Source organism: Xenopus laevis, chromosome 1L (genome assembly GCF_017654675.1).
Source record: "Xenopus laevis strain J_2021 chromosome 1L, Xenopus_laevis_v10.1, whole genome shotgun sequence".
Classification (NCBI taxonomy): Eukaryota; Metazoa; Chordata; class Amphibia; order Anura; family Pipidae; genus Xenopus; species Xenopus laevis.
Window position 1 is genome coordinate 112,287,923 of NC_054371.1, and position 12,017 is coordinate 112,299,939.

Below are 12,017 nucleotides of genomic sequence, written 5' to 3' on the forward strand. Positions count from 1 at the left end.
ACTAGTCAGTTCATACAAGCTAATTCCCATCCTGTCTATGGACCTTTTATAACAGTACAGGGACCATCTGTATTAGGCAATTACCTGACAGGTCCAGTAAAGGGATAGAAACTAGTCAGTTCATATAAGAACAAGCTAATTCCTCTCCTGTCTAAGGACCTTCTCTAACAGTACAGGAACCATCTGTATTAGGCAATTACCTGACAGGCCCAGTAAAGGGATAGAAACTAGTCAATTCATACAAGCTAATTCCTATCCTGTCTATGGACCTTCTATAACAGTACAGGGACCATTTGTATTAGGCAATTACCTGACAGGTCCAGTAAAGGGATAGAAACTAGTCAGCTCATATGTGAACAAGCTAATTCCCATCCTGTCTAAGGACCTTCTCTAACATTACAGGGACCATCTGTAATAGGCAAAAACCTGACGGGTCCAGTAAAGGGATAGAAACTAGCAGTAACATAACTAGAGTCTTCCGGGCCAGGGCGCAGGATGTGCACCCAGGCCCCTCCCCCACGCCTCTAGATGCGCAGATTACTTGCCACCGTGATTTTTGGCGGGACTACCACACTGCAGCGTGATCTCCAGCGGCCCGAGGAGGAGTGGTCCCTGGTGCAATTGCAACTCCTGCTACCCTGGTAGTTATGCCACTGGAAACTAGACAGTTCATATAAGAACAAGCTAATTCCTATCCTGTCTAAGGACCTTCTCTAACAGTACAGAAACCATCTGTATTAGGCAAATACCTGACAGGTCCAGTAAAGAGATGGAAACTAGTCAGTTCATATAAGAACAAGCTAATTCCTATCCTATCTAAGGACCTTCTCTAACAGTACAGAAACCATCTGTATTAGGCAAATACCTGACAGGTCCAGTAAAGGGATAGAAACTAGTCAGTTCATATAAGAACAAGCTAATTCCTATCCTATCTAAGGACCTTCTCTAACAGTACAGGAACCATCTGTATTGGGCAATTACCTGACAGGTCCAGTAAAGGGATAGAAACTAGTCAGTTAATATTAGAACAAGCTAATTCCTATCCTGTCTAAGGACCTTCTCTAACAGTACAGAAACCATCTGTATTAGGCAAATACCTGACAGGTCCAGTAAAGGGATAGAAACTAGTCAGTTAATATTAGAACAAGCTAATTCCTATCCTGTCTAAGGACCTTCTTTAACAGTACAGAAACCATCTGTATTGGATAAATACCTGACAGGTCCAGTAAAGGGATAGAAACTAGACAGTTCATATAAGAACAAGCTAATTCCTATCCTGTCTAAGGACCTTCTCTAACAGTACAGAAACCATCTGTATTAGGCAAATACCTGACAGGTCCAGTAAAGGGATAGAAACTATTCAGTTCATATAAGAACAAGCTAATTCCTATCCTGTCTAAGGACCTTCTCTAAGAGTACAGGAACCATTTGTATGAGGCAAATATCTGACAGGTCCAGTAAAGGGATAGAAACTAGGGTAATTCTAGGTAATTTCTATCCTGTCTAAGGACCTTCTCTAACAGAGCCATTGACATACATCATAGGACTGCTCCTAGGTACGTGCGTATGCAAATTAGGAAGTAAAACATTTTTCCCCTTCCCACCCCTAATTTGCATATGCAAATTAGGGTTCGTATTCGGTTCAGTATTCGGCCGAATCTTTCACAAAGGATTCGGTGGTTTGGCCGAATCCAAAATAGTGCATTCGGTGCATCCCTAGTTATGACCTAAGTTTATTGGTCCATACAAAATCCTTGAAATTCTAAGTCTGTCAAGGTTTGTTTAGAGCTGCCAATGGATGAATACTGTGATTCATAATTTTTTAAGTTGCTCCAAGACACCAACTATAGGGTCCAGAGGCAGCCCTTTGGGGGTAACATAACATCCTGTCTAGAAACGCTACTCTAAATGAGCAGACAGCTATGGTACTGGTTCACTTATATTGCTATCCCTGAATTTGCAAGTAGGTATGGCCAGTTTCCCCTTTACCTTACCTGGCCAAAGGTGGTCAGTGGAAGCCATTAGTCAGGCTATTTAATTTTTACATGATTTTCTAGTAGACAAGGTATGATCCAAATTACAGAAAGATCCATTATCCGGAAAATCCCAGGTCCCGAGCATTCTGGATATCAGGTCCCATACCTGTACAATCAACTAAGGCTGACGTTGACAAGTGTAACATTGTGCAGGGTCTATTTCAAGCCAAGTAGGTAAAGTTACCTTTAAACTTCTAAAAATTAACTGAAAAAGGTCATTTTATTTATAATTTTATTGAAAAATAAACATGGACTTCCGGTTATGGCGCCTGAGAGAGTGGAAGTGCGGGAGTGAAGCTCTGCGTGTCACTATCAATATCTGCTATGTAATGCCTGCTAACCACTTCAAATACTTACCTTAAATGTTCTCGAAGTTCTCTTCATCTTCGGTGGATCTTTTGAGAGATGTCTGGCTCGAGAAGACGCGATAGTGAATGAAGGATGATTTCAGATAAGGGGTCCGACGGAACTCCTAATGGTGTCTAGGGGACTCTTGTCCCGAAAACCTGTGTTTTGGAGGAGCAAAGTGGATTTCAGCCCATGACGAATCTCACGTAAATATAAAAACCTTTATGGTTATTCACACATTATTTCAGCAACATTGGAAAACTAATGGCGCAGTCCGTGTGAGGAACGATTAGTCGTTTTAGTCTCCAGAGAAATATTTACCTCACGACTAAGGGATTCTCAATTTGGAAGCCTGTATTATTGAGAGACAGATCTGGGACAAAAACTTACTAAAATATTAACGTCTTTATAGACATTTTCACATTATTCCAGCAGCATTTCAAAATGAGTGACGCAGTTCATGTGAGGAAAGTTTAAGCTGGTCAATTCTCAGGAGAAATATTTACCTCATGTTTAACTTTTCTGCAGTTTACTTTATACAAGTCTATGTTTGCATTATCTCACGACTAAGGGATTCTCAATTCAGAAGCCTGTATTACTGTGAAGTAAGAGAAAGATAACTCTGAGACTAAAACCTACTAAAATATCAACGTCTTTATAGACATTTTCACACTATTCCAGCAGTCTTGCAAAACGAGTGACGCAGTTTCATGTGAGGAAAGTTTAATTTGGTCAAGCCTCCAGAGAAATATTTACCTCACAAGTAACTTTTCTACAGTTTACCATATACAAGATATGTTTGCAACTCGAGATTGACTTTGACTTTTTGTTGTATTTTATTTTTCTATCTCTAAAGGAATTGGCGCCATTTTGGCAGTAATATTTGACTTGCCTGTTTATTCAAAGTGGTACAGTCTAAAATTGACTTCACAAAGTGGAGTATTGCGATTTGCAACTAATTATACTACAACTAAATACTTTGCAACAAGTCTGAATAGATTTTGGTGAAGATTTCAATCTCCCTATCTCAAGAATTTCTCTAATGACACAAACTTGGCGTCATTTTATTGTAGCTGCAACATCTGAATAGTTTGTCTACGAGATTTAATTTTCAGTCGAGGTTTCTCATTTTAAAGAAGAAAAAAAAAAACGCTTAAGAGACTATAGATGATATTTGAGACTGTGACTTGAGATTTTTGTTAACTTTCTGCTGAGACTCTTGCCTTATCGAATTTTTGTGTGAACCTTGAGATTTTATTTTATTATTTTGTCATCCATTTTGCTGGTTACTCAACAGTGGAACAGTAATAGTTACCTAATAGACAGAGAATAGCGAAGGAGAAAAAGGAAAGAGAAGAAAAATAGAAAAAAAGGAAAAGTTAAGGAAAGGGGAAGAAAAAAGAAAAACAGAAGAAAAACAGGAATAAAAAAAAGAAAAAAGGAATAAAAGAAAAAAAGAAAAATAATTAAAAAAAAAGAATAGAAAATAAAAAATAAAAAGAATAAAAGATAAGGAAAAAAAAGAGACAAAGGAAGGAAAAGGAGACAGGGAAAGAGAAAAAAAAATGAAAAAAAGAGAAGAGGGAAGAAATAAGAAAAAACAAGAGACAATTAGAAAACAGGAGAGGAACAAACACAAAATGGATACTTCTCCTACTACCCCACTTTTCTCTGCCAAAAGCAATGGGAAAACATATGAGAGAAACAAATTAAAGTATCAAAAAAATACTGAAGGCGATGGTTCCCTTAAAAATACTCAACAAAAATCTTTCGAAGATTTTTACCAGTTTTCGGTTAATATTTATGATACTATTCTATTGGTTTAGTTATTATAACAACTTGACCTGTAACAGACCTAATTATTTTTCTTTACTTGACTCTTCGCCAAATATTTTTCACTATGGTAAGACTAGTACATATAATTTTCCTAAGTTACAATGCTTAATGTAATTACCTGGAATGTAAATGGGCTTAATTCATTCATTAAGAGGAAAAACATTTTGACAAAGTTAAAAAGATTAAAAGCAGTTGTGGTCATGCTTCTGGAGACTCATCTTACTGAAGGCGAATCTGAAAAATTGAGGAGAGGATGGGTTGGAAACATAGTTTATTCTCCTGCTATTAAAAAGAAAGGTGGAGTAGTAATTTTATTTCATAAGTCCTTGAATATTCAGATACTTAATTCAGAAATCGATACGGATGGTAGATATGTAATTGCTGAGGTTCTTTTACAAAACAAAATATGGCACATGGGTTCTTTATATGCCCCCAATTCTGGTAAAGAGGAATTTTATGCTCAGATAATTCAGAAAATTGTATCTTATCCAAAACATAGGTTTATCATTTGAGGTGACTTTAATGAATCTTATTTATGGCCTTTAGACAAAAGTGGTTTAGTCCGAAAACAACCATTAAGGAAATCTAAATTACTGTCAAATTTTGAAAACCAAACTAAATTAATAGATCTTTGGAGGATGCTACATCCGACAGAGAGGGATTTTACTTTTTTTTCTCATCCTCATGGGATAGGAACTCGAGTTGATTATTTATTCTCGTCAATTGATATCTTAAATAAAACAAGATCTGCAAGTATTGGTAATATTAACTTGTCGGACCATGCCCCAGTCCTGATTGAAATAGAGTTGTGCCCTGTCCCAAAATCGTATGTACCATGGTCTTATCCCACTTTTTTCAAAGATAAACCAGAATTTAATAACATGTTAAAAGAAAGATGGAAACTTTTTCTAAGAGATAATGCTGAACATCAAGACAATCTTCCATTTTTATGGGATTCGTGGAAAGCGGTTATTTGAGGAGAAATAACTTCTTATAAAATACATTTTAGAAGGAAAATAGATAAAGAATTTCTCCTTCATACTAAAATACAAAAGAAAGCTTACTTGAATTTCATTATGCATCCCTCAAAACAAAATAGTGAAAGATATAAAGAATCTTTAGAAAATCTGAAACATTGGACTAATTTGAGAGATCAAACTTCTATGATATATTATAAAGCTAAATGGAATAATTTGCATAATAAATCTAATCAATTTCTAGCTAACTTATTCAAAAATGGTAATAGACCACATAAGCCAATTCTTCTTAAAAATAGTTTAAATCAATTAACTAATTCTCCAAAGGAGATAGTGAATATTTTCAAAAATTATTTTGAATCTGTTTATTCTCCTTCACACACTAATACTAATGATTGTTTGGATTTTCTTTCAAAGATTAACTTTCCAAAATTATCTAAGGTACAATTAGACTTACTAAACCAACCAATTAACACGCAAGAAGTGCTTTCCATTATAACTTCACTTAAGGACTTTAAAGCAGGAGGTCTGGATGGATTAACATCTCCATTTTATAAGTCATTAAAAATGGAAATAACCCCTTTTTTTTTTTTTCGTATAATAGATTTTTATTAAAGTTTCAAAAGGCAAGGATAGGGGTACAGAAAGAAAAAAAAAAGGGGGGGGAGGGAAGGGGAGGGAATATCCAATACACAGCATAACCAAGTTAAGATCACACATCTCTAGACATGCAGTACTTACAAACATAACCAGACATGTCGAACCGTTAAGAGCCCAGTATTCGCTTGTATTCCTCGGTCTCCCTGAACAAGAACCAGCGTACCCAAGTGTTTCTAAACTTGGTAAGTTGTTTTTCCGTAGAGGAAGAAAGTTCCTCAAATTTCGCAACCTCATTTACTTTCCCTACCCAATCTTTCAAAGTAGGGGCCAGAGGGGATTTCCATAATCGTGGGAGAAGTATCTTGGCTGCGTTAAGTAAGTGCCTTTCTAGAGCCCAATCTGAGACGTCTGCCATGGGGTCCCTAACCCAAAACAACAGAATCCGTTCCGGGGTATGGGGTATCTGTCGACCCAATGCCTGCGAACTGAGCTGGAGAATTCCAGACCAGTAGCTGTGAAGATCCGGGCAGGACCAAAAAACATGAAGGAGAGTGCCAACATCGCCTTTGCATCTCCAGCACGCATCGCTCGTGGCCGGATAGATCAATTTCAATTTATGCGGAGTATAATACCATCTACTCAGTAACTTATAATTCAATTCCTGTATTTTACAACACCTGGAGCTAAATAACAAATTAGCAACACCAGTAGTGAGATCTTCTTCCGAGAGATCGAGACCCAGAGCCAGTTCCCAGGCCCTAATAAAAGGTAATTGTTTCTTCCCACCTCCTAGCTTTTGCATGTCATATATCATAGAAATTATCCGTTTCGGGGGAGTTTCGCTGTGGCAGAGGGTCTCGAAAGAGGTAAGCGGTCTCCCCAAATTATTACTACCACCATTGTAGTTGTAAAAATGTTTGAGTTGATAATATTGAAAGTCATGCAGAACATTGTCAGGCCTGGACTGTCTGAGGGTGATAAGGTCGGCTAACTGAGTCTTATCCATAATATGAATAAATTGTAAGTGGCCATCTACTAACCAATCTTTAAAGGCATTAGGATGCAAAGCCGGAGGAAATGCCGGGTTATTAGTGATAGGGGTAAGTGGAGAGGGAAATGAGGTGAACTTAAAATTTCCCTTCACCGAGTCCCATGTCATCAATGTGCTTTTTAGTAATGGATGGGATTCATGTAGAATCCTCCGATGGATCTTATCTATCCAAGGTAGATGAATCAGGTGCGTGGCTGTGGACTGCTGCTCAATCTCTACCCAATCCTTATTATCTAAGTGATGAGACCAATCAATTATCCTTGATAATTGAGCAGCCTTCAAATATCGCGCACAATCAGGAAGAGCCAACCCGCCCTCGAACTTGCTACGATATAACGTAGAGGTCTTAATCCTGGGTGGTCGCCCCTGCCAAATAAATCGGATTATCAAAGACTGAAAGGATTTTAACCACTTGTCGGAATACGAAAGAGGGATGCACTGAAACACGTATAGCAGGCGTGGCATAACATTCATTTTTATGACGTTTATTCTACCTAACCATGATAGATACTGTTTGGACCAGGTTTGCAAGTCCTGTTTTACCTTGGAGAGAAGCACCTTACAGTTCCCGTCTACCCAATCGTCATAATCCTTAGTAATAATTATGCCCAGATAAGTGAATTGTCTGTTTGCCCAGCTATATGGAAATTTTTGGGAGAGTCCCTGCAGAGTGTGTGGAGAAAGGGAGATGTTTAACGCCACCGATTTACTATAGTTCACTTTGAAATTGCTAACTTTACCAAATAAGTCAAATAGGTGATTCAGGTTCGGGATCGTAATAAGCGGATTAGTTAAAAAAAAAAGGAGGTCATCTGCATATGCGGCCACTTTGTAGTGTTTGTGTCTGACAGTGACTCCTGAAATATCCAGATTGTGACGGATCTGTGAAAGGAAGGGTTCAAGGGCCAGGATAAACAAAGTGGGTGATAGGGGACAACCCTGGCGAGTCCCATTTTTAATACTAATGTAATCAGAGAGGGTCCCATTTACTCTTACTCTGGCTATAGGGCCATTGTAGAGAGAACGTATCCATTTGCACAGACGGTCCCCGAACCCAAATCTCTGTAGGCAACTGAACATATATTCCCAGCAAACCCTGTCGAAGGCCTTCTCGGCATCTGTCGACAATAGCATAGTAGGAATTTTCTTGAGTTTTGCATGGTGAAGAATATTAATTAGTTTGTTGGTATTATCTCTGGTTTCCCTACCAGGGACAAAGCCTGCTTGATCGAGGCCGATTAACCGACCGAGGACCGCTTGCATTCTAGTAGCAACTATTTTGGCTAAGAATTTGACATCCACATTTATCAATGAAATAGGTCTGTAATTGCCAGGGTCATCGGGGTTCTTATTAGCTTTCAATAGCAGAGAGATATGGGCTTCTAAGGAATGATGTGAAAACTGGGCCTCAGTTTGCAAAGCATTGAACGCCTTAGTCATGTGGGGCACTAATAGCGATGAACATTCTTTGTAGTAACTAGATGTATAGCCATCCGGACCAGGGCTCTTGCCTGATGGAGACCCTCTAATTGCCTGAGTGACTTCCTCCGCTGTGATGTCGGCCTCTAAAGCTTGTTGTTGCGCTGGAGATAGGCGCGGCAGCTGGGTGTTATCTAAAAAGGAGGTGATGGCTGCCCCTCGGGATAGACCATCATCAGGCATAGGGTCAGGTATCTGATACAGTTCTGAGTAAAATCTATGGAATTCTTGCGCTATTTGAGGGCTGCTGTGAACCTTACTCCCAATTTTTGGTTGTATGCTGTGAATATGATTTCTAGCAACCTGCGACCTCAAGAGGCGAGCTAAAAGCTTGCCACATTTATTCCCGTGTTCGTAAAAACGATGTCTCATCCTAGTGATAACCTTTTCTGTGAAAAAATTATGATGATTAGCCAGGTCAGATCGTAATGAAGCTAATTTAGCGGAAAGTTCAGTGGTCGGGGTTTGTTTATGTTGTGTTTCTAGATTTCTGATTTCAGTCAATAGCGACTCATGTTTTTTCTTATGTGCTTGTTTCCTTCTAGAGCAAAGTTGAATCAATATACCCCTAATATAACATTTGTGGGCTTCCCAAATTATGACTGGATTAACATCAGCAGTGACATTTTCTTTAAAATATGTTTGGATGGAAGCTTTAATTTCATTCAATGTTTGAGTATCTTTTAGCACCGACTCATTCAGTCTCCACAGCCCCTGCCTGATAGGTTCCTCATTCACTGCCAAGGCCACAGAGATGGGGGCATGATCGGTCCAAGAGCGCGTATGTATGTCTACATGCTGTAAAGTATTCAAATAATGATGGCTAACGAAGAGATAGTCAATTCTGGTATAGAGATTGTGCCTAGCCGAATAGAAGGTATAATCTCGTTCTTTAGGTTTTAATATGCGCCATGCGTCAATTACTTGTAAGTTATGTAAGTCTTTAATTATGTTACGAATAACTCGGTTCGGCACACTAGATTTGTTCAGAGAGCAGTCAATATGCGGGTCAAGAGGGACATTCAGGTCTCCACCTAAAACCAATAGGCCTTCTGAAAAACCCAGTAAAGTTTCGGATATCTTATGGAACGTAAGGTCTTGGTTTTCATTAGGCAAGTATAAGGCAGCAAACGTGGAAATAACCCCTTTTTTCACTAACTTATATAATGAAATTTATTGTAAGGGAAAGTTTTTAAATTCTAGCTCTACTTCTCATATTAAACTAATTCCAAAAGAGGGAAAGGATCCTTCTCTACCAGCATTTTTTAGGCCAATTTCTTTAATTAATCTCGATTTTAAGATACTAACAAAGATAATAGCTGATAGGTTATCCCAGATATTACCCAGCATTATTTCCCCTCAACAAAATGGCTTTGTAAAGAACAGAACAGGTGTTAAAAACATACGTACTCTGTTGAATGTTATCTATAAAGCTAAGAAATCTACAACTCCGTGTTCTTTATTAAGCTTAGACGCTGAAAAAGCTTTTGATAATGTAAATATCTTTCGGAATGTTGTGATCAATTTGGTTTTGAAGGAAAATTTATTGATTTACTCAACTCCATTTATTCTAATCCTAAAGCAAGAATTGCTGTAGCTGGAGAACTTTCTGAAATTTTTGGTCTCTTCAGAGGTACTCGATAAGGTTGCCCTCTATCCCCTCTTTTATTTAATATCTCTATGGAGCCTCTGATCAGATTTTTAGATTCTTCCGATATTTTTAAGGGATTGAATATTGATGGTAAACATATTAAATCTTTAGCATATGCTGATGATCTTCTTTTGATTGTTAGTAATCCTATTTTATCACTTAAAAATATCTTCACGTTTTTTGATAATTACAAAAAATTTTCAGGATATATTATTAACTCTAGTAAAACTGAGATTTTGAACATTTGTAGTGTGATTCCACGTCAATTACTTATAGATCTTCATCTTACATCACCTTCTGGTAAAATAAAATACCTTGGTATTTCTATCTCTACAGATCTTTGTAAATTATATTCTTTAAATTACACTCCTTTAATTCAGAATATGAATGTCCTTTGCAAAAAATGGATTAATAGTCCACTAAATTTAATGGGAAGAGTGGCATTATTTAAAATGCTAATTTTTCCAAAGATTATATATCCCATCCTTAACTTACCCTTATTGTTAAAACATTCTGATATTCAAAAGTTAGACTGTATTTTGAGCAATTTTCTTTGGCAGAATAAAAAAACAAAAATTTCTTTAATGAAGTTGAGAAATTCTAAATTTTCAGGAGGACTTAATGTTCCTAATTTTAGGAAATTTAATTTAGCATCAAATACTAGATACATTTTGGAGTGGTTATCTGGTAAGGAGAAATTCACTAATCTTGATCTTGAATTATTCCTAGATTCCAAAGAACATATTACCTCCTCTCTTCATAAAATCTGGTCTGACCAACATATTGATATTAAAAAAAATCCTATCGATAGAGATACGGTTATTACATGGAAGATTTTGTGTAAACAGAATAACTTAAACTATAACATCTCGCCTTTTCTTTCCCCCCCTTTTTTTTTTAAAAGGCTTTCCTAAAAAACAAAGGAATCAGTTTTCTTATAAATGGAGAAAATTTGGTATATCCCAAATTAGACATATTGTAGATCCAGATACAGGTAATCCTTTTTCTTGGGAAATAGTTAAAAGGTTATATAACCTTTCAGAAAGAGACAGACTAATCTATTCACAAATTAACAAAGGGTTTTCATTAATTGGAAGCAGAACTAGGTCGCAATTGAGAAATAATCAGTTCTACGATTCAGTATTGCAATTATCGGATGACCCTAGTCTTAATAGTATTCCTTTGATATCATCGCATTTACTTAGTAAACTTTCCAGGGTTAAAGATCCATTTGTCAATTCATCAGCTAAATGGACTTCCTTTTTGGAAACTAGTGTAACATCTAAAGACCTTTTGAGGTCCTTCCAAAATTTCAGGAAATATGTAAATTCTGAGGGTTGGAGAGATCAACATTATCAATTTACTCATCTTGGATATGGAATACTATTCCAGAACTCTATGGACTCTCAGAAGGTTTCCTATTGTCCTAAGTGTAGAGAGCAAAATGTTGATTTTTTTTCATTATATATGGTCGTGCCCATTTATTAAACAGTTTTGGGAGTATGTTACCTGCTTTATTAAAAAGTCTATTAAGTCAGATATTGTATTAAATCCACATTTTGCTTTATTGGGTCTGAAGGACTCCTTTTTGGAGGCAAATAAAATGTCATTAACAAATTTTTCAACCAAAATATTTGACTATTGCTGGTTAATCCTGGCAGCTTCCCGGAAATCTATTTTCTTATTTTGGATTAGAGATGATTCTCCACAGTTGAAAGATGTATTTTCATATTTATACAATTTATGTATCCAAGAAGTCATTAGATATAGAGTTGATGAATTATCTCAGAGGAATAGGATTGAACGTACAGGTAGATGGTCTTTTTATATTGCAACTCTTGATGATGCTAAAAGAAAATTCATTCACAAACTTATGGGGAAAGATGATGAAAACTAGTTATTTTATTTAAAGACTAAGCCCTTTCACAAAATGCATTGTTTATCTTATTTAAATCTTCTTGATTGAGTCTTCAATTTTATTTTGTAAAGCTTGAGCTATATGGAAAGTACAGGTCTATTTATATTTATATATTTATATT